The sequence below is a fragment of the Bos grunniens genome, chromosome 8 (genome assembly GCF_055505025.1).
Source record: "Bos grunniens cultivar Pamir isolate PY7600 chromosome 8, Bosgru_T2T1.0, whole genome shotgun sequence".
Classification (NCBI taxonomy): Eukaryota; Metazoa; Chordata; class Mammalia; order Artiodactyla; family Bovidae; genus Bos; species Bos grunniens.
Window position 1 is genome coordinate 55,681,861 of NC_141172.1, and position 23,647 is coordinate 55,705,507.

At 40.1% G+C, this 23,647-nt stretch overlaps 1 long non-coding RNA gene across 2 annotated transcripts in view; it reads right to left on the minus strand.

Moving 5' to 3' along the window:
• LOC147367084 (uncharacterized) overlaps nt 1-23,647 on the minus strand; it is a 555,865-nt gene that overhangs the window by 303,629 nt on the left and 228,589 nt on the right. For both annotated transcript variants that reach the window (XR_015169162.1, XR_015169161.1), the window contains one exon: nt 16,586-16,673. This is a non-coding gene — a long non-coding RNA (uncharacterized LOC147367084). The remainder of the gene's footprint in view (nt 1-16,585; nt 16,674-23,647) is intronic.

Below are 23,647 nucleotides of genomic sequence, written 5' to 3' on the forward strand. Positions count from 1 at the left end.
CTTACCCCTCAATTATTGGTTTTTGAGCAGTGAGTTGCTAAACCTGATTGTAGTAACGTTATTCTCTAGGATTTATTCATGCAGCTTGGGACTCTTACAACGTGATAGTTTCTATGTAGACCCACTTCCTGCTTGGCAGCTGGCTTCCAAGAAAACCTTCCAGTCTTCTTTTAAACACCTAATACTAGAGTGACATCATTTTGCCATATGCTATTAGACAAAGCAGTCATAAACCATCCCAAATTCAAGGCGAGGATAAACAGATTCCTTCTCTCAATGAATGTCACAGAATTTATGTCCATCTTTAATCTGCCATAGTAACTCAATAGACACTTAGCCAACATTTAGCTTTATTAAACTGTGCAGCATTTGGAGTAGTCATCCTCTGGTTTCTTATTTCTTATCAAGATGAAGCAAAAAAAAAAAAAAAAAAACTTAACCCTAAGTTCCTTCTCACAAGTAGATGCTATGCTTGCAACACTCTGTGTGGCGAGCTCCATAGGATGTCAAATGTAAAAAAATTCAGCCCACACCTATACCTGTTTGTCCCATTTGGGTCTCATGTGGCAGATGGAGTACAGAGAGTGGGTAATGTGAGACCCACACATCTCTCTTCACCCACATGCTTGGAAATAATTCCTAGAATACCACTGTGATGCTAATCTTTTAGGTAAACCAGAATGTATAATGAATTTGAATCCTACTGTCTGGCAAGTCAAGAGTCACTGCCGAAAAATCCAAAAGCTAATTTTCAGTATATCTTTAAAAGGAATTCACTATCAGAATCACCCTGAACCTTATATACAATGTGATTAGACAGAAGCAGTATTTGCCTTTAAAAAATGCTCTGAGTATGTTGTCATCATGTGAGATGTGAGAGTTGGACTATAAAGAAAGCTGAGTGCTGAAGAATTGATGCTTTTGAACTGTGGTGTTGGAGAAGACTCTTAAGAGTCCCTTGGACTGCAAGGAGATCCAACCAGTCAGTCGTAAAGGAAATCAGTCCTGAATATTCATCGGAAGGACTGATGCTGAAGCTGAAGGTCCAATACTTTTGCCTCCTGATTCAAAGAACTGACTTATTGGAAAAGACCCTGATGCTGGGAAAGATTGAAGGCAGAAGGAGAAGGGGATGACAGAGGATGAAATGGTCCGGTGGCATTATTGACTCAATGGACATGAGTTTGAGCAAGTTCTGGGAGTTGGTAATGGACAGGAAGCCTAGCGTGCTGCAGTCCATGGGGTCACAAAGAGTCGGACTCAACTGAGCAACTGAACTGAACTGATGTTGTCATCATAACTAATTGGTGGAGGTAAGACTAGAGCCCTGGAAATTTGACCGTCTGACTCCAACGCCCATCTTTCTACTATCTGTAATTAGCCTCCTATTGCAATTAAAAAAAAAAAAAAAGCATAAAAGCAGGACAGAAATGAAAAATGCCATCCTTACTGAGAAAGGATAGAAACTGCCACTGCCTTCAAATCCTTTTTAGTTGCCAAAAGTGGCCTTGACAGGTAAGTAGACAGGGTGCCTCTTGGGAACTGCTAATGAACAGAGGGCTGGGAGAGGCTAGGGAGGATTAAAGAGGAAGCAAGCTATAATATCAAGAGCTGCCTCTGGTATCTGGCTATTGCTCAGGGGCACTTAGAATGGCCCTAGGCAAATTTTCAGAGTAGGAAGCTCAAGTTTCCTCTCTCTACTCATCCTGAAGCTCCAGGGTTTTTCTTCCCCCTAACCATTATCATCACTTCTTAAAAATCTAGATGCCCAGCAACCTCAGGTGCCTCCCTCTCCCAAGACATCTCTACCACCTCCCCCACCTCTATACAAAGTGGCTCCAGGAAATGTTACTGAGTCCAAGCTAGCACTGCTTACCACACAACAGGCCAATAAATAAAGATATGAGTCTCTGGGACAAGGAATAGTGACTTTATTCAGAAAGCCAGCAGAACAAGGATATGGTGGACCAGTGTCCCATAGAACCATCTTGCTTGAGTTTAGAATTCAGGCATCTTTTATACTAAAAGAGAAGGGCGTAAGAACATTTCCTGGTTCTGGTCAGCCTCCAGAGGGGAGGTGCTAATTTCTTCCTTCCTGCAGTTACGCATAGGTGGGCCTGCTCTGGATGTTTCCTGTGAACTAAACAAAGGGTCTTGGGGTTTCCCTGGTGGCTCAGAGGTTAAAGCACCTGCCTGCAATGCGGGAGACCTGGGTTCGATCCCTGGGTCGGGAAGATACCCTGGAGAAGGAAATGGCAACCCACTCCAGTAGTCTTGCCTGGAAAATCCCATGGACGGAGCAGCCTGGTGGGCTACAGTCCACAGGGTCACAAATAGATGGACACGACTGAGCAACTTAACTAACTAACTAAACAAAAGGTCTTAGCTTAACACCCATTACCTAAGCAGGGTTCCCAGAGATGGGATATTGTGTGTCATTTAAGCTTATAGGCAACATCCCTTTACTCATTAATTGGTAATAGAATACAAAAGTTCTTCCCTATTGCAGTAAAGTGAAAGTCGCTCAGTGAAAGTCCAACTCTTTGTGACCCCATAGACTATAGAGTCCATGGAATTCTCCAGGCCAGAATACTGGCATGGGTAGCCTTTCCCTTCTCCAGGGGATCTTCCCAACCCAGGGATTGAACCAAGTCTCCCGCATTGCAGGCAGATTCTTTACCAGCTGAGCTACAAGGGAAGCTCTATTACAGAGGTGATTCCAATAGCCGACATTAACAGTCAGATTTAGGGTTACCAGTGAAGCTTTCCCTTCAGGAAGAACCTGCATTTTCAGCTTCTTCACCTTCTCTTTCCACTGACATTCCTGAAACCAAGTAGTGGAGGCAGTAGCTATTTGGTTATAAATCAATCCCAAGAGATGCTTTATTTAATCAAAACAGATTTTAATCAAAGGATTGAAAGGTAAGAGAAAAAAGAGATGAAATAAATGATTTCATCACATATTATTCAGTAAACAGCTTCTGAGAACAAGTAAAATTTCAGCATGTCTTTACAAGCCTATGGCAATTATAAGTATCCATCCACACACTAAGAACCACTTTCCCAAGCAGAATAATTTTTAAAAATTAAACAATGCTTTATGCATTCAATTTATAAAATTTATATTAATGGTGAATAAGAATAAAGGTAAGACTGGGATGCAGGTCATCTGATCCAAATCCCATGATCTTTCTGTTCTCCTTGCAGATTTTCCTATTGCTCAGCTCTCAACTGTTTCTATGGTAACAAAAGGAACTTTTCCAGTCCTCTTTATAGTATACCAAGAACTTTCACATATATACTTTCATGTGCTTAAAGGTAATGGGGATTGGTTAAAGGATTCTATAATATTTCAGCCAGGTTAAACTGCAATGAAGAGAATTCCAAAACCTTAGTGACTGTAACCTAACAAAAATTTACTTCTCACTCATATCCAAGTTCAAAGGGGGGTCAACAGACAGGCCTTTATTTTTGTAATCCTTTGGGGATGCAGGCTGGGAAAGCATCATCTTGCCCACACCTTCACAGGCTGCAAGACTATTTAGAAAAGGAAGAGGCTAAAGGGCCCACAGACTCTTAATGCTCTCCCATGGAAGTGATACAGGTCTCCTCCACACATTTTATAGGTCAAAGCAAGGTGCATGCTTTTTGCTTTGCATTCTGAGGCTACAGGTAAGTACTAACCTACCATGTGTCTGGAAGAAGAGATGGAACCTTTGTGAACAATCAAAATTACTACCAAGTACATAAAGCAGAAATAGCATGAGTGAAGGTTATCCTAAACACTAGATGATTTAATAACTGAGTTTTAATTCATTTAAACCTCATTTGCAGTCCATAGGGAGATACTAACAAAAATAAGAGGAAACCTAAGAATAAAATCAGGTATGAAAAGTACTTCTCAAACAATCCTCAAATTAGTAACAGGGATAACTGATAGGTAAACACATATAAACATTTTAAGTTAAAACAGCACCATGATTAAAACCAACAATTATGAATATTCAAAGCTTTAGACTACTATTATGAAAATTTGGTTGTAACCTTATTGCATTTCAGCTTCTTTATCTTAGGATACTGAAAACTTACATTATTTAACTGTCTACAGTTTACATGGAAATTTCATACTTAACATTGCCTAAAATCTGCAAAACAGCAAAGCAGGTCATCCTTATCTCCATTTCACAGATAAGATAACTGAGTCTCTGTGATTTTACATGTTTTGCCCAAAGTCACTCATACAAAAAGAGTACCAAAGACAAATTTTGAGTCCATTACTTACCCATTAACTTAAGAGTGAATAAGTAAGTAAAAAAGATCTCAGATATTAAATTCTTAAAGCTGGAATGACTATAAGTCTTCCATTCCTTTTTAAAATTAATTTTTATTGAAGTATAGTTGCTTACAATGATGTGTAGGTTTCTACTGTATGGCACAGTGAATCAGCTTCACATATACATATATCCCTTATTTTTTGGATTTCCTTCCCATTTAAGTCACCACAGAGCACTGGCAGAGCTCCTGTGCTACACAGTAGGTTCTCATTATTTATCTATTTTATGCAAAGTTTCAACAGTGTATATATGTCAATCCCAATTCCATTTCTTAAGCTGTGTTCTTCTAAGAACAGATATTCTTGGAATTAAACAGAAACTGGAAATAGACTTGGGACTCTTTGGGTTAAAGAAAATAAAACACAATTTCTTATAAGACTTTGGAGAACCTTTCAGTTCACTTCAGTCACTCAGTCGTGTCCGACTCTTTGCGACCCCATGAACCACAGCACACCAGGCCTCCCTGTCTATCACCAACTCCCGGAGTCCATCCAAACCCATGTCCATTGAGTTGGTGATGGCATCCAGCCATCTCATCCTCTGTCGTCCCCTTCTCCTCCTGCCCCCAATCCCTCCCAGCATCGGGTCTTTTCCAATGAGTCAGCTCTTCACATCAGGTGGCCAAAGTATTGGAGTTTCAGCTTCAACATCAGTCCTTCCAATGAACAATCAGGACTGATCTCCTTTAGAATGGACTGGTTGGATCTTCTTGCAATCCAAGGGACTCTCAAGAGTCTTCTCTAGCACCACAGTTCAAAAGCATCAATTCTTCGGCTCTCAGCTTTCTTTATAGTCCAACTCTCACATCGAAAAAAACCATACCCTTGACTAGATGGACATTTGTTGACAAAGTAATGTCTCTGCTTTTTAATATGCTATCTAGGTTGGTCATAACTTTCCTTCCAAGGAGTAAGTGTCTTTTAATTTCATGGCTGCAATCACCATCTGCAGTGATTTGGGAGCCCAGAAAAATAAAGTTAGCCACTGTTTCCACTGTTTTCCCATCTATTTGCCACGAAGTGATGGGACCGGATGCCATGATCTTTGTTTTCTGAATGTTGAGCTTTAAGCCAACTTTTTCACTCCCCTCTTTTACTTTCATCAAGAGGCTTTTTAGTTCTTCTTCACTTTCTGCCATAAGGGTAGTGTTATCTTCATATCTGAGGTTATTGATATTTCTCCCAGAAATCTTGTTTTCAGCTTGTGCTTCCTCCAGCCTAGCATTTCTCATGATGTACTCTGCATATAAGTTAAATAAGTAGGATGACAATTTATAGCCTTGACATACTCCTTTTCCTATTTGGAACCAGTCTGTTGTTCCATGTCCAGTTCTAACTGTTGCTTCCTGATCTGCAAACAGATTTCTCAAGAGGCAGGTCAGGTGGTCTGGTATTCCCATCTCTTTCAGAATTTTCCACAGTTTATTGTGATCCACATAGTCAAAGGTTTGGCATAGTCAATAAAGCAGAAATAGATGCTTTTCTAGAACGCTCTTGCTTTCTTGATGATCCAGCGGATGTTGGCAATTAGATCTCTTGTTCCTCTGCCTTTTCTAAAACAAGCTTGAACATCTGGACGTTCACAGTTCATGTATTGCTGTAGCCTGGTTTGGAGAATTTTAAGCATTACTTGACTACTGTGTGAGATAAGTACAATTGTGTGGTAGTTTGAGTATTCTTTGGCATTGCCTTTCTTGGGGATTAGAATGAAAACTGATCTTTTCCAGTCCTGTGGCCACTGCTGAGTTTTCCAAATTTGCTGGCATATTGAGTGCAGCACTTTCACAGCATCATCTTTCAGGATTTGAAATAGCTCAGCTGGGATTCCATCTACTCCACTAGCTTTGTTCATAGTGATGCTTTCTAAGGCCCACTTGACTTCACATTCCAGGATGTCTGGCTCTAGGTGAGTGGTCACACCATTGTGATTATCTGGGTAGTGAAGATCTTTTTTGTACAGTTCTTCTGTGTATTCTTGCCAACTCTTCTTAATATCTTCTGCTTCTGTTAGGTCCCTACAATTTCTGTCCTTTATTGAGCCCATCTTTGCATTAAATGTTCCCTTGATATCTCTAATTTTCTTGAAAAGATATCTAGTCTTTCCCATTCTATTGTTTTCCTGTATTTCTTTGCATTGATCATTGAGGAAGGCTTTCTTATCTCTCCTTGCTATTCTTTGGAACTCTGCATTCAGATGCTTATATCTTTCCTTTTCCCCTTTGCTTTTTGCTTCCCTTCTTTTCACAGCTATTTGTAAGGCCTCCTCAGACAGCCATTTTGCTTTTTTGCATTTCTTTTTCTTGGGGATGGTCTTGATTCCTGTCTCCTGTACAATGTCATGAAGCTCCATCCATAGTTCATCAGGCACTCTATCAGATCTAGTCCCTTAAATCTATTTCTCACTTCCACTGTATAATCATAAGGGATTTGATTTAGGTCATACCTGAATGGTCTAGTGGTTTTCTCCACTTTCTTCAATTTCGGTCTGAATTTGGCAATAAGGAGTTCATGATCTGAGCCACAGTCAGCTCCCGGTCTTGTTTTTGCTGACTGTATAGAGCTTCTCCATCTTTGGCTGCAAAGAATATAATCAATCTGATTTCAGTGTCAACCATCTGGTGATGTCCATGTGTAGAGTCTTCTTGTGTTTTTGGAAGAGGGTGTTTGCTATGACCAGTTTTCTCTTGGCAGAACTCTATTAGCTTTTGCCCTGCTTGATTCTGTACTCCAAGGACAAATTTGCCTGTTACTCCAGGTGTTTCTTGACTTCCTACTTTTGCATTCCAGTAAGGACATCTTTTTTGGGTGTTAGTTCTAGGAGGTCTTGTATGTTTTTATAGAACTGTTCAACTTCAGTTTCTTCATTGCTACTGGTCAGGGCATAGACTTGGATTACCATGATATTGAATGGTTTGCCTTGGAAACAAAGAGAGATCATTCTGTCGTTTTTGAGATTGCATCCAGGTACTGCATTTTGGACTCTTGTGTTGACTATGATGGCTACTCCACTTCTTCTAAGGGATTCTTGCCCACAGTAGTAGATATAATGGTCATCTGAGTTAAATTCACCTATTCCAGTCCATCTTAGTTCGCTGATTCCTAGAATGTCAATGTTCACTCTTGCCATCTCCTGTTTGACCACTTCCAATTTGCCTTGATTCATGGACCTAACATTCCAGTTTCCTATGCAATATTGCTCTTTACAGCATTGAACCTTGCTTCTATCACCAGTCCCATCCACAACTGGGTGTTGTTTTTGCTTTGGCTCCATCTCTTCCTTCTTTCTGGAGTTATTTCCCCACTGATCTCCAGTAGCATCCTTGAATGTGCTATTAAAGCATAGTGAGTTTCCATGAAAGTGTGGTAGGCAGAATAGTGGCCTTCTAATATGCTTACATCCTGATCCTAACACCTATGAATATGCTATGTTATATGATAACAAGGTCTTTGTAGATGCGATTAACTTAAAGATCTTCTGATGGGAGAGCATCTTGGTTTATACTGGTGGGTCTCTAGTAATCATAAGAGTTCTCATATGAGGAACAGGAATATGAGAGTCAAAGCAGATGTAATGATATGATGGTGAAAGCATATGATGGAGATCAAAGTAGTCCAAGGCCATAAGTGAAGAAATGTGGGCAGACTCCACAAGCTGGAACAGATAAGGAAATAAATTTTACTCTAGAGTTTCTAGAAAGAACACAGACCTCCTGACACCTTGATTTTAGCTCAGTCATACCTGTCTTGAACCTCTGACCTCCAAAATTGTATGAGAATAAATTTTTCTGTTTTAAGTTATTAAATTTGTGGTAATTTGTCATCATAACATTGGAAATTAGTGTAGAAGGATAGTAAGTCTTGGCTCTTAAATTTATTTGCAACTGAACATTTTATCCCCTAAAATATGTACATTTTATTCCCTAAAATATGTATCTCAAGGTATAATTGGATTATGGTATAATAATCCAATTTTAGAATATTGGTATAATCCAATCCCCTGCAATTATTGAGATTGAGAATAAAATGTGTGATCAGGGTGAAAAAAAATCAGTAGAGGAGGGAGCAGTATTTGACATGGGAGCCTGTTGAAAATAACTTCCTCACCCCTTGATTTTAATAGCAAAGTTTTCAGCTTTTAACATTAAATGTTCCTGCCTCTCTCAGCTGCCTGGAGCGAAAAAGCAGTCCGTCCTCCCCATCTCCTCTTTCTTCAGCACAGACACTTTTCTTATATGCTGCAGGCAAGAACAATTTGAAGCAGGTGACAGCAGAACTCTTCTTTTTAATGCCCTTTGCCTCAGGCACATGACTGGATCTTTCCAGACACTAGAAATGTTATGAGAGGATAGTCACCCATTCTCCCCCTGGCAAAGCCAAAACATACATTTCAATTGGATCTCAGAAATGCTGAAGAGTATCAGAGGCCTGACAGGCTGCTTCTGAAGCAGGCCTCCCCTGTAGTATCTTTTACCTGTGTCTTATTTGGAGTGGTCACACAGGAAAGCAGGGAAGAGGGAGGGTGCAGCTTTCCAACCTCCAACCTCACCTCTGCCTGTCAGAGATTAGAGGCAGTAGGGGTGAAAATCTGTCCTACTAATGCAAAAGGCTTAATGCTGACTGGTTTGAAACCAGCAGAACCACAGAACTGCAAACCTCAGAGTGCGGCATTGTAGGATCCTAAGGAAGCATAAATCAGCACTGCTGCTGCTGCCAAGTCGCTTCAGTCGTGTCCGATCTGTGCGACCCCATAGACGGCAGCCCACCAGGCTGCCCCCTCCCTGGGATTCTCCAGGCAAGAACACTGGAGTGGGTTGCCATTTCCATCTCCAATGCAGGAAAGTGAAAAGTCAAAGTGAAGTCACTCAGTCGTGTCTGACTCAGCGACCCCATGGACTGCAGCCCACCAGGCTCCTCCATCCGTGGGATTTTCCAGGCAAGAGTACCGGAGTGGGGTGCCATTGCCTTCTCCGATAAATCATCACTAGCATAGTAGAAAACTGGACCCTCAGCCTTCACAGATCTCTACAAATCATTTTTACCTCATACCCGAGAGACACCCTCGTGAGGCATTAGGATTGGAGAAAAGAGGAAAATTTCCTGGAGAGCACAACTACAGTGATGTCACTATCACTGAAGGGGCCAGCATGATTGAACTATTTTGCCAGCCCAGTAACGTCAATCTCCAGAAGGCAATTTCAATGCTCCAGTAAACAGAAAACCAAGGCCCGCTCAATAATCTAAAATGATTGTTAATGTAAGTTCCAAAGATATTAAATATGCTTTATTCCAACATGTTAGAGGGCCATTATTTATTTCATGTTCACAGCCTGCCCTCCTTCAGTCTGATCAACATTGTTCATTGGATCATTATCCTATGGGCTGGAAAACAAGGCACTGTGAAACAAGCAAGCTGCTGGCAGGCTGTGATATTTTTCTTTATCACATTGGAGGGCCCAAGTGATGTACAGCTGTCTTCTAAATGAAGGCTACTTGTTTATATAGAAGGCAGGCTATGGCTGTAGGTGATGACTTAACATTTTGAGTTGTCAAATCACTTGTGATGACTGAGAACATTCACCTTATTGTGGGGAAGATAATGAGTTGATCTTTAAGAAATATCTAGTACAAATACCACTCATCACCATTTTGTTCCAATGATTCATTCATCAAATATGTGAGTCTTCCCTTGGCAAGGATACAGAGATGATGAATTCCTTCCCCTCCAGGAGCTCAGGTCTTGCATGGGTATCAGTTCAGTTCAGTCGCTATATGCATATGAATATGTGGAATGGAGTTAGGACACAAAGAGCAGAGTGAACTATTCTTGGACTCAGGAAAGGTGTCACATTGCAAGAGGCACTTGAACTAAGTAAGTTTTGAGAAAATAAGTGAGAACTCGGAGATAGATGGTGGCTTTCCAGACCTGGGACAGAGGCTCTGAGGATTGAAACAAGAACACCCACTGGGGGAGTGCCAATGACTCCAAATAGCTGAATTGTGGGGTGAGGCAGGGAGTGTCAGGAGGTAGACAAAAGAGGCAGACAGTAGCTATATTAGGTGGGAGCCTTGTGTGACATGGAGAACTTTCAGCTTCAGGCCCCATGAGGGAGAATTAAAAAGTTTACTCAGAACCACTTGAGATAACAGCTTGAGCTGAAATTGAAATAACCTATGTTTTCTTTGTTTACCCAGTATTTTCACAATCAGATTCAGGTATTTCAAACAGAAGAAATTATTTTTCAGAAAAAGGGAATTTAATACAGGGCACTGTTTACATAAATGACAGGAAAGTTAAAATAGAGACAATGAGGCAACCTACAACTTAGCTACAAAGGAAAATGACCTTTTCTATCTATTGGTTTCATGTTTGCAGATTCAACCAAATGCATATTGAAAAAATATATATATATTATAAATTTACTTATTTTAATAAAATAGATATATATACAAAATCCAGAAAGTTCCAAAAAGAAAAACTGAATTTGTCACACATTGGCAAATATTTGCATAGTATTTACATTGTATATTCAACTATTGACGTAGGATTTACATTATATTAGGAATTATAAGTAATTTAGAGATGACTTAAACTGTAGGAAAGGGTATATGTAGGTTATAAACAAATACTACACCGTTTTATCTCAGGGACTTGAGCATCTTTGGATTTTGGTATCCAAGGAGGGTCCCAGAACCAATCTCCTGCAGACACTGAGGGACAACTGTTACATGATGTCACAGAAAGCCAGAAGCTGAGGATGTCTGGCTGGAACCAGGACCATGGTGGAGCTTCCCCCACGAGTCTAGAAGATAAAGTGATGGGCTCCCTGGCAGGTGCCAGAACAACAGAAGGGATGCACCTACTTCCAGATACCACCAGAAAGAATGAGGAAGGAAGAAATATACTATTTCTATCTCCTCTTTTCTCTGCCTTTCACCTAGGACTTCTCATTGATCAAGCATATCTACAAACTTGGGCAAGAAAATGTGGAAAATCATGACCCAGAGCAGTGCAGAAAAAGTACAGAGAATGAATACGAGAGAAAGCATCATATAACCTACAGAGTCCACCTTTTTTTTTTTTGCTAACTGGAATTTATTATATCCCCTGTTCATATTTAATTCTCATAACAACTTTATTCTCCTTTTTCATAGAATGTTATTTACAGAATCTACAGAATAACTGTCCTGCATAAAATGAAAATGTTCTCACCTTCTTCCCAAATTGGGAGATGTAAAGACCCATCAGTCACCATGCCTATATTAAAGTAAAGTATCTCCATGTGATATGCAGCCCTCCCCTTTATGCTATTATTAGGAACTTGATTTATGATGGAGTTACCTCCCAGTAAAAACACATTGTGAGTCCAGAAGATTGAGAGTCAGAAATGAATTGAATATACCTTACCTTCTGAACCTTAAACATGCTCAGAATGCTTACTCCCATTGTGTAGAAGCAACCCAATTTGCCCTTAACCATCAGCTTTAATCACCCAGCAAAACTCAATTATCTTTTTCTGGCTATTGGATCTATGTCACGAGGAGCCCCCAAAAGCTTCACTCCAATAGAATCAACATTATGTTCCCCGGTGGAATCCATCCTCCTTTGGAAACTCAGATCTCTAAATGGGAATAGAGATAGGAAACACAAGTTCTGTAAATGTGCCATTAGGTGTAATAAGGAAAGAGTCCACTCCTACTTACACTTTGGTATCAAGACTTGCAAATTATAGCCATGGGAGAAAAAGTGGCATGCACTGGTCACAAGTTCAAAACAAATGCTGCACCCTAGAGGGAAACAACTTAATTTCACACAATGTTACTTCCTCACTCCTGCTGATACCAAGTCTTCAGTTGGTAATCCATCATTGTAACAGGCCATCTACTTCTGAAATCCTAGGTGTTAAGGACAGGACTGATGAATTTCGTGAGCACTTCTTTTGATGTAAAATAACTTTTCCAGTTAGGAGCAATGTTATATAGAGTACCATCATGATGAGTAAGATAATAAGTTCACAGATGGTGGTGCATGCAAAATATTTTAGGCATGCAATACAACTATAATCCAATTAGGGTTCATTTAATTAAGTGCCTAACCAATGATGGAAAAGGAATAAAATATAAGTAAACTTATGGCTGTCTGGGGAGGCCCTACAAATAGCTGTGAAAAGAAGAGAAGTGAAAAGCAAAGGAGAAATGGACAGATATAAACATCTGAATGCAGAGTTCCAAAGAATAGCAAGAAGAGATAAGAAAGCCTTCTTCAGCGATCAATGCAAAGAAATAGAGGAAAACAACAGAATGGGAAAGACTAGAGATCTCTTCAAGAAAATCAGAGATACAAAGGAACATTTCATGCAAAGATGGGCTCGATAAAGGACAGAAATGGTATGGACCTAATAGAAGCAGAAAGTATTAAGAAGAGATGGCAAGAATACACAGAAGAACTGTACAAAAAAGATCTTCATGACCCAGATAATCACGATGGTGTGATCACTGAGCTAGAGCCAGACATCCTGGAATGTGAAGTCAAGTGGGCCTTAGAAAGCATCACTATGAACAAAGCTAGTGGAGGTGATGGAATTCCAGTTGAGCTATTTCAAATCCTGAAAGATGATGCTGTGAAAGTGCTGCACTCAATATGCCAGCAAATTTGGAAAATTCAGCAGTGGCCACAGGACTGGAAAAGGTCTGTTTTCATTCCAATCCCAAAGGAAGGCAATGCCAAAGAATGCTCAAACTACCGCACAATTGCACTCATCTCACACGCTAGTAAAGTAATGCTCAAAATTCTCCAAGCCAGGCTTCAGTAATATGTGAACCGAGAACTTTCTGATGTTCAAGCTGGTTTTAGAAAAGGCAGAGGAACCAGAGATCAAATTGCCAACATCCCCTGGATCATCGAAAAAGCAAGGGATTTCCAGAAAAACATCTATTTTTGCTTTATTGACTATGCCAAAGCCTTTGACTGTGTGGATCACAATAAACTGTGGAAAATTCTGAAAGAGATGGAAATACCAGACCACCTGATCTGCCTCTTGAGAAATCTGTATGCAGGTCAGGAAGCAACAGTTAGAACTGGATATGGAACAACAGACTGGTTCCAAATAGGAAAAGGATTACCTCAAGGCTGTATATTGTCACCCTGTTTGTTTAACTTATATGCAGAGTACATCATGAGAAACTCTGGACTGGAAGAAACACAAGCTGGAATCAAGATTGCCAGGAGAAATATCAATATTTCAGATATGCAGATGATACCACCCTTACGGCAGAAAGTGAAGAGGAACTAAAAAGCCTCTTGATGAAAGTGAAAGTGGAGAGTGAAAAAGTTGGCTTAAAGCTCAACATTCAGAAAACGAAGATCATGGCATCCGGTCCCATCATTTCATGGGAAATAGATGGGGAAACAGTGGAAACAGTGTCAGACTTTATTTTTCTGGGCTCAAAAATCACTGCAAATGGTGACTGCAGCCATGAAATTAAAAGATGCTTACTCCTTAGAAGGAAAGTTATGACCAACCTAGATAGCATATTGAAAAGCAGAGACATTACTTTGCCAACAAAGGTTCGTCTAGTCAAGGCTATGGTTTTTCCTGTAGTCATGTATGGATGTGAGAGTTGGACTGTGAAGAAGGCTGAGCACCGAAGAATTGATGCTTTTGAACTGTGGTGTTGGAGAAGACTCTTGAGAGTCCCTTGGACTGCAAGGAGATCCAACCAGTCCATTCTGAAGGAGATCAGCCCTGGGATTTCTTTGGAAGGAATGATGCTAAAGCTGAAACTCCAGTACTTTGGCCACCTCATGTGAAGAGTTGCCTCAATGGAAAAGACTCTGATGCTGGGAGGGATTGGGGGCAAGAGGAGAAGGGGACGACAGAGGATGAGATGGCTGGATAGCATCACTGACTCGATGGACGTGAGTCTGAGTGAACTCTGGGAGTTGGTGATGGACAGGGAGGCCTGGTGTGCTGCAATTCATGAGGTCGCAAAGAGTCGGACACGACTGAGCGACTGATCTGATCTGATCTGAAACTTCTATTAGGTGTCTAAACTGACCCCAGTGTTGGAATGTGCCATATCAGGGACTCGGGACTGGCTTTTACTGCTGATACATTAGGTATTGGGGAGCCAGATATGAATATCAACCTTAATGGGGGGAAGTCCATGTTATTGCATCCATGCAAAGCTTTCTTTCCTGCCACTAGCACCATTTTGTTGGGCAAGCATAAGAATGGCTAAGAGACTATCTGACACCCACAGAATGCACAGTCTTATCCACCATATTATTGGAAGATACTTCTCCATGGATAATCTTTGAGGAGCATTCACATGGAGTATAAACATGCTCACACTGTTAGATACAGTCCATAGAACTTCTCCCAAACCTTATTGTAACTAATCTTCAAATCATATTTGTTCATAGTTCCTGAGTAGCAAACTAAGTCATTAGACATGATAACAAGATAGTGTAGACCCCTACCACAGGACATATATACTTCCAAGAAAGAGAGATAGCCAGATGTACTCTGAAGATGGAACTTTCCTTGACAATTTTCTTTAAGGGCTACTTCAGTGGTTCTATAACATAGCAATAATTTGAGGCTTGATTTGAGCAATTATTTGAGGCTTGTTACAGCAAATTTTACAGACATTTCTGTAAACCAGATTTGAATTCTTTTGTCTTCCATCAACTAGTATGGAAATGCCCTATGAAACCAAATGTAGATGTTATGAGAACCTGCAACACCAGCAAATTCATATCTACGTCTTCCAAATCTCTGTAAGCCCAACCTCACATATATGTTTAGTTGATGATGGATGATTACTGCACAAATCCAACCTTATGGCTTGGTAAGTCAGCCAGAATTTCATTCATGATGGGTGGCTCATGAGGCATGCTCTTCTGGTGTCCCACAGTCAAGCAGTCATTTTTTAAAATCCAGTGTTTAAGCCAGTTGCATCAGTAGAGGAAGACATGGTTTTGCTCCAAAACCTACGCTCCTATACTGTAATTTTTCTGACCAATCTGTTAGAGGCCACAATGGCATGTGGTTAGTACATAAATTTCAAATAACAAGACAACTTGTATGAAAGTCTAGATCCTAGGCAAAGTCTTCATTTTCTCTGAATCTTACTAAAAAGTAGTGATGATATGAGATGCTCAGTAAATGAATAAGAACAATACAGGAATTATGGCTATGTTTCCTCCAGATTCCATAAAGACTCATAGCATTTACTATACCTCTTTCTTCATGGCAGCAAATGTAAGGCACAAAAAATTGTCGTTCACATTAAAAGTTTTTCAATGAGATGTCAGGTTACTGGGGTTTTCCTTCTACTCTCTAGTACACAATTCTTGCTACTTGTTGCTAACCAGAATCAATAAGCATGTTCAATAATCAATAAGCATAAGCTTTGCTGCTCACCAGAATCAATAAGCATGATATTTTGTGTGATGCACAGATCATTGGTATCTCTGTACTATGACAGAGAAAAAATTGTGTTGGCATAGGCCTGAAGTGAGACAGGGAAGGTATACTACTGCCCCTTCCAAGTAAAACAATTGTTCTTGATAATCTATGTTCATATGTAGGGAAAATGAAGTATTTTCCAGAGAAGTAGTTGCATACCAAGATCCAGGTGTTGTGGTGACTTGCTCCAGCAAATATATCAGACCTGGAACATACTACAGTTGGAATTACTACTGGATGAAATATTTAAATTCTCAAATATTTTTGAAGCTATGTCAGCTTTAATTTGTACCAAGCAGACCAGTTAAACATGAACGAGATAATAATCATATCCTATATACTGCAAACCTTAGATGGTAACAGTCTCTAATTCCTATGGATACTGTTCTTAATTTACTATCTCAGTTGAGAGGTGCACTTCCACAAGCTTTGATCTGACCCTTCATAACATAATAGCTCCCATTCCATGAGTCAACGAGCCAATGTGGGTATTCAGCCAGTTTCCAATATGTCTATTTTAACTCTACATTCAGAAACTGGAGAAATAACCACAAGTTGGGTTCACTGTGAGATTCATGTGGGGCCCAAACTTCATTTACCATCGTATCTATAGGCTCTTACACTGATTACTGGATCAAAGATTCATTTTGTGGTACCAGGTAGTAGCCTCAACTAAGAATCTGTGTCTAAAAATCTTCAAATTCCTGGATATTTTTCTTTGCACAGTTATTCCATTAAATAAGTTCAGATTTCTTTACAGAAAGAGACAGCAGAGACTTACAGTTTATACTTGCAGCAGTGTTTCAAAGCCCTTCTTCAAGGGATACTGGCCTCTTGCTTAGGCTCTTGATCTGTGAACTGGCTCAGGTCTGGGAAAAAGAAGAGCAGTTGTGAGACTTCCTATTATGTTTATTCAAGATAGTTTTCTGATCACCACACCAGCATTTTCTAGTCTTGTAGGTCAAGCAATTCTTTGTTGGGCTTCTACTTAAATCCTGGGGCAACTATGATTAATTAGTTGTCATCATAGATCCCTGCAGACAAAAGATCCTGAATTCTACTCAATACTTCTGTTCATTACAGTAATTATGATCATCCTGTCTTTATTAGTAAAGTGATACTGTAACCTGATTACAGACATCCTAAGATCTCACCTTCCTATTAAAATCAGTTACTTCAAAGGCATCATCTCTTACTGTTATCCACAGCCTGCAGAGTAAAGTCACCATAGACATTTAATTATTGAAGCTCCCCTCATTAGTGCAATTACTGATGTTTTAATAAGAGTCCTCTGGATTTTCTTATGAGAAATTGCCATAAGGAAAGTGAACAAGTTGCATATAATAAATGCACTCCAACATTCTCATCTCCTTATGCTTTTCAATTCTTCAGCTTTAATTCCAGGAAGGCCTGGCATTTTATCATTTCTCATAGACCACTGTAAAGTCTATGCTTCAGTAAACCAATTAAACAATGCTTTAGTATAATTTTCAGCTGTTTGAGCTAGCACTCAAATGAATTTAATCTGGATACTTAGGTAAATACACCTATATTAATAAACATTGACCAACCTTATATTATATACTGCATTTCTTAGTCTTACTTATGTGTGGATTTCATCTCCACATGTGCTTTCCAGGCATCTGCTAATAAAAATTAGCAAATATTTTGTAATTCTTTGGCTATAAAAAAATATTTATTCTGGGATCAGGCTTTGCACTTCACCTGAGCTATCAACAAGAGATACTTCTGGTGAGCGAGCCTTGAGGAAAATAAGCATCTCTTTTCAAGTCAACTTTTTCAGGTGAATAAATTTTAAGTTCTTTAAGTAAGGGAAGACAACCCTCATCAGACATAGTTGAATATGCTGGTAAAGGAAACTTTGGATATATTGTGATCATGGTTCTCAGATTCAGCTGCATCTGTTCAAACAGGACACCTCTGTCCAAACACTTCATTAAAGAATGAAGAGATTAATTCTTCAAAATTAATGCCTTAATACTGACATAATAAATTGGTAAGCCTGCTTTCAACTTGCAACGTAACTCTACAAACAACACATGCTTCTGATTCTCAACAGGATTTCCCTCCTGATACAAAGAACTCTAAGAATTCCACAGCAAGCCTCTGATTCCGTGGTCGTCTCTTGAGATAAGAGTTTAAACCTCTAGACTTATCATTTTCCACTTGAAAGCAGTCCAGCACAATCAGAAACAGTGATCCCATTTTTATCATCAAATGCAACAGCTACTTGTTTCCCCAAAGCCTAGTTTTCAATTGGCACATCATCCCAAACAAACTAGGTTATAATTTAAAGTAATTGTGATGCCATTTGATGAGACAGATTAATTATAGTATCCCATTTTCCATCTGAATGAAGTTCTGTGATGTGTTCAAGCTAAAAAAGCAAGCAATCGAAGTTGCTCTTGAGGATCTGTTTCCCGGAACTAATCCTGATACCTCCCCCTAAAGATTGTACTGGTAAAGGTCTACCCAGGAAAACATAAACCGATTTACACATTTCAAATAAAGGAACTTCAATACAGGTGAATGGTTACACATGTGCTGACAGAGCTGAGAAACTTAATAGAAGATCATGAAGTAATCCACGGACTAGCAATAGCAGGAAAGCCAGTATGACCCTGTAGAGCTACAGGAGTTATAAGTGATCTTCAGATCAGATCAGATCAGTTACTCAGTCAAAGGTTCGATCCTTGGGTCAGGAAGATCCCCTGGAGGGAGGCATGGCAATTCACTCCAGTGTTCTTGCCTGGAGAATCCCATGGACAGAGGAGCCTGGCACACTGCAATCCACAGGGTCCCATAGAGTCGGATAGGAATGAAGCAATTTAGCAAGCACACAGGCAATGGAAAGAATTTGCCATCATGAAATTTAGAGTTTAAGTCAGGTGGCTCAGCAGTAAAGAATATGCCTGCAATATAGGAGACACATCCCTGGGTCGGGAAGTTCATTGGAGGAGGGCATGGCAACCCACTTCAGTATTCTTGCCTGGAGAATCCCATGGATAGAGGAGCCTGGTGGGCTATAGTCCATGGGTCACAAAGAGTTGAATACGACTGAAGTGACTTAGACTTAGCAACACACAAGTAGCTAGGATTCCTTGTAACTACTTCCTGTGGAGTCCTTTTCTCTCTCATGCATATATTTCTAGCTAATCCAGGTCAGAAAGTTTGCTTTCACACAAGAAGTTTCATCAGGTACAGCAATTTAGATTAGAAATTTAGGATTGGGTGATTGTCTATAAAAGTTAACTATATGGAGCAGGTGTTGAATGCAGACTTTACCTATAACTTTTCCAATGTCATCACTATTGAAATAATTGACACTAACCCCACTGAGATTTGTATTAATGTATAAGCAGAGCATAAAGCATATTTAGAAACATAACATTATACCACTAATCTGCCCTAATATTAGTATTATGGAACCTGAATTTCAGTTTGAGTGACTTGCCTTTCTGAGATTCAGTCAAGCTTCTCTAAAACAGATTAAAATAATTTGTAAGTCCTCTCCATGTATCAGAGAAGGCAATGGCACCCCACTCCAGTACTCTGTCCTGGAAAATCCCATGGATGGAGGAGCCTCATGGGCTGCAGTCCATGGGGTCGCTAAGAGTCGCACACGACTGAGCGACTTCACTTTCACTTTTCACTTGCATGCATTGGAGAAGGAAACGGCAACCCACTCCAGTGTTCTCGCCTGGAGAATCCCAGGGACGGGAAGCCTGGTGGGCTGCCGTCTATGGGGTCGTGCAGAGTCGGACATGACTGAAGCAACCTAGCAGCAGTAGCAGCTCCATGTATGCCTTCAACAAATATTTTCCCCAGTCACCTTTGCTAACTGACTTCAGCTAATAATAAACAATAATTTATCATTTTATCCCAAGTATATTTCAAGAAGCAAATATTATATTAATCAATTAGACAAATGTATATTAAACTGTAACTGTTCTAAGTGCTATGAAGGAGAAATACATGATTTCATGCAGGCATTTGGTCAAGTTAGAGGAGCCAATTAAAACAGTCCATGAGGAGATGATGCTTCATATGTAGGTGTTCAACAGGGAACAAGATGAGAGAAGAATATCCAAGCATATACAAAAGCCCTGTGGTTGGAGGAATGTGACACATATTTCTGAAAGAAAGACAATGTGCCTAGAGCCAACTAAAAAGAATGGGGACATGGTCCACACGGACACTACAGAGGTAGTGAGGGGCCAGATAAAATGACCCTATGGACTGTAGCCCACCAGGCTCCTCTGCCCATGAGATTCTCCAGGCAAGAATACTGGAGTGGGTAGCCATTCCCTTCTCCAGGGGATCTTCCCAAAGCATGGATCAAACCCAAGTATCTGGCATTACAGGCAGATTCTTTACCATCTGAGCCACCAGGAAAGCCTCTCAAAGATCATAGGCTTGTGTTTTTATTCATAGAGAAGTGGGAAGATGTTGAAGGGTTTTAACCTAGAACGTATCCTGTTCAGATTTGTACTATGAAAAGATCACTCTAGCTAACTATAGAAGATGAAGTGGAAGGGAAGCAGCTACTGGGTAGATTAGACTAGGTTATAATTGACAAAAATTATGAGTACTGGGTATATTTGAGTGAGCCTTCGGAAAGTAAAACAACAGGACTTAGTGCTGAACAGGACTGGCTTAGTGAATTAGAAGGATTTGTCAAGGATGATCCAATACCTCCTGGCTTGTTTGCATCCATGGGTGAATGTTGGTGTATTCGCTGGTAGCATTACTGATGGCATCTGCTTGAAAGAGACCAAGGTGAAAGGACAGGATACAGGTTAACTGTGGTATATTCTTGGACATATTTGACTGGGTAACTCGAGCTACTTAAGAGAAAGTGCTGAGTTGGCAGGTGGATATTCAGATATGAAACAAAGGAATAGTTTAGACTACAACAAGATATTTGGGATTCATCAGCTTAGAAACTGTAATTGAAGTTTGGGGCAAAAGTTACATTGCCTAGAAGAAGAATGGCAGGTAGAGAGAAAAGAGATCCAAAAATGAACTGTGAGTAATTCCATGAGCCAATGAGCAGGTATTAGAGGTTGAGCCCAAAACAGAAATAAGGAAAGAATGAGCAGATAGGCAGGAGAAATGCCGAGAAAGTATTGTATCACAGAACTCAAAGTTTTGAGTTTTAAGAATGAGGACACGTTGAAAGCTGCTGAAAGGGAAGAGGAGAAGTGAAATTGTCCATTCAATTTAATGAAATGGACAGTATTGAGGACATAAATGAGAGTAATTTTGGTGGAGTTAGGGGATCAAATGCCAACTGACGTGCACTCAGAAGCAACTGGAAGAAATTTGGCTATAGAGGGGAGGAAAAGAGAATGCAAGATCTGAAGGGTAATGAGGATTTTTTTTTAACTCTTCTTAAAAAATAAAAGATATAATCATGTTTAAGAATTAATGAAAAGTATTCAAGTTACAGGGTAAGTTTTACCAGGTAAGATAAAGAAACAAGTGTAAAGTTCTGAAGCACACCAGAGTGGGTAAAATTCAAAACGTTAGACAGTAGGGAGATCAACATAAAGAGAAGTAAGAAGGACGTGGCCAATGAAGATTTATGTTAGCTTGCTAGTTTGCAGATGCTTTGTTGTTATTGAAGAGATGACAGAATTATCTTCTGAAGGCTTTTAACTTCTCTGTAGTCAACATTTGCTTTCTGGAGAGAGAGGGAAAAATAGCCTATGGGATGACAAGGATTGGAAACTAAAAGGAAGCAGGAAGCAGAAGGGCAGGATACTTCCAACTCCAGTTTTTAATGATTGTATTATTTTATTTTCTGTGTGGTGTCACCCCGCTCATTTAACTTATATCAGAGTACAACATGAGAAACGCTGGGCTGGAAAAAGCACAAGCTGGAATCAAGATTGCCGGGAGAAATATCAATAACCTCAGATATGCAGATGACACCACCCTTATGGCAGAAAGTGAAGAGGAACTAAAAAGCCTCTTGATGAAAGTGAAAGAGGAGAGTGAAAAGGTTGGCTTAAAGCTCAACATTCAGAAAACGAAGATCATGGCATCTGGTCCCATCACTTCATGGGAAATAGACAGGGAAACAGTGTCAGACTTTATTTTTGGGGGCTCCAAAATCACTGCAGATGGTGACTTCAGCCATGAAATTAAAAGACACTTACTCCTTGGAAGGAAAGTTATGACCAACCTAGATAGCATATTGAAAAGCAAAGACATTACTTTGCCAACAAAGGTTCATCGAGTCAAGGTTATGGTTTTTCCAGTGGTCATGTATGGATGTGAGAGTTGGACTGTGAAGAAAGCTGAGTGCCGAAGAATTGATGTTTTTGAACTGTGGTGTTGGAGAAGACTCTTGAGAGTCCCTTGGACTGCAAGGAGATCCAACCAGTCCATTCTGAGGGAGATCAGCCCTGGATGTTCTTTGGAAGTAATGATGCTAAAGCTGAAACTCCAGTACTTTGGCCACCTCATGTGAAGAGTTGACTCATTGGAAAAGACTCTGATGCTGGGAGGGATTGGGGGCAGGAGAAGGAGACAACAGAGGATGAGATGGCTGGATGGCATCACCGACTCGATGGATGTGAGTCTCAGTGAACTCTGGGAGTTGGTGATAGACAGGGAGGCCTGGCATGCTGCGATTCATGGGGTCGCAAAGAGTTGGACACGACTGAGCGACTGAACTGAACTGAACTGAATGTGCTGTTTACTGATTTCAAACTGGAAAGTATTATTTCCAGTTTTTTAAGGAATCTCCATACTGTCCTCCATAGTGGCTGTACTAGTTTGCATTCCCACCAACAGTGTAAGAGGGTTCTCTTTTCTCCACACCCTCTCCAGTATTTATTGCTTGTAGACTTTTGGATTGCAGCCATTCTGACTAGCGTGAAATGGTACCTCATTGTGGTTTTGATTTGCATTTCTCTGATAATGAGTAATGTTGAGTATCTTTTCATGTGTTTGTTAGCCATCTGTATGTCTTCTTTGGAGAAGTGTCTATTTAGTTCTTTGGCCCATTTTTTGACTGGGTCATTTATTTTTCTAGAATTGAGCTGTAGGAGTTGCTTGTATATTTTTGAGATTAGTTGTTTGTCAGTTGCTTCATTTGCTATTATTTTCTCCCATTCTGAAGACTGTCCTTTCACCTTGCTTATTGTTTCCTTTGTTGTGCAGAAGGTTTTAATTTTGACCCAGCAGTACTACTGCTGGGCATACACACTGAGGAAACCAGAATTGAAAGAGACACATGTACCCCAATGTTCATCGCAGCACTGTTTATAATAGCCAGGACATGGAAGCAACCTAGATGTTCATCAGCAGATGAATGGATAAGAAAGCGGTGGTACGTATACACAATGGAGTATTACTCAGCCATTAAAAAGAATACATTTGAATCAGTTCCAACGAAGTGGATGAAACTGGAGCCTATTATACAGAGTGAAGTAAGCCAGAAAGAAAAACACCAATACAGTATACTAATGCATATATATGGAATTTAGAAATATGGTAATGATAACCCTGTTTGCGAGACAGCAAAAGAGACACAGATGTATAGAAAAGTCTTTTGGACTCTGTGGCAGAGGGAGAGGGTGGGATGATTTGGGAGAATGGCATTGAAACATGTATAATATCATATAAGGAATGAATTGCCAGTCCAGGTTTGATGCATGATACAGGATGCTTGGGGCTGGTGCACTGGGATGACCCAGAGGGATGGTACGGGGAGGGAGGTGGGAGGGAGGTTCAGGATGAGGAACACATGCACACCTGTGGCAGATTCATGTTGATGTATGGCAAAACCAATACAATATTGTAAAGTAAG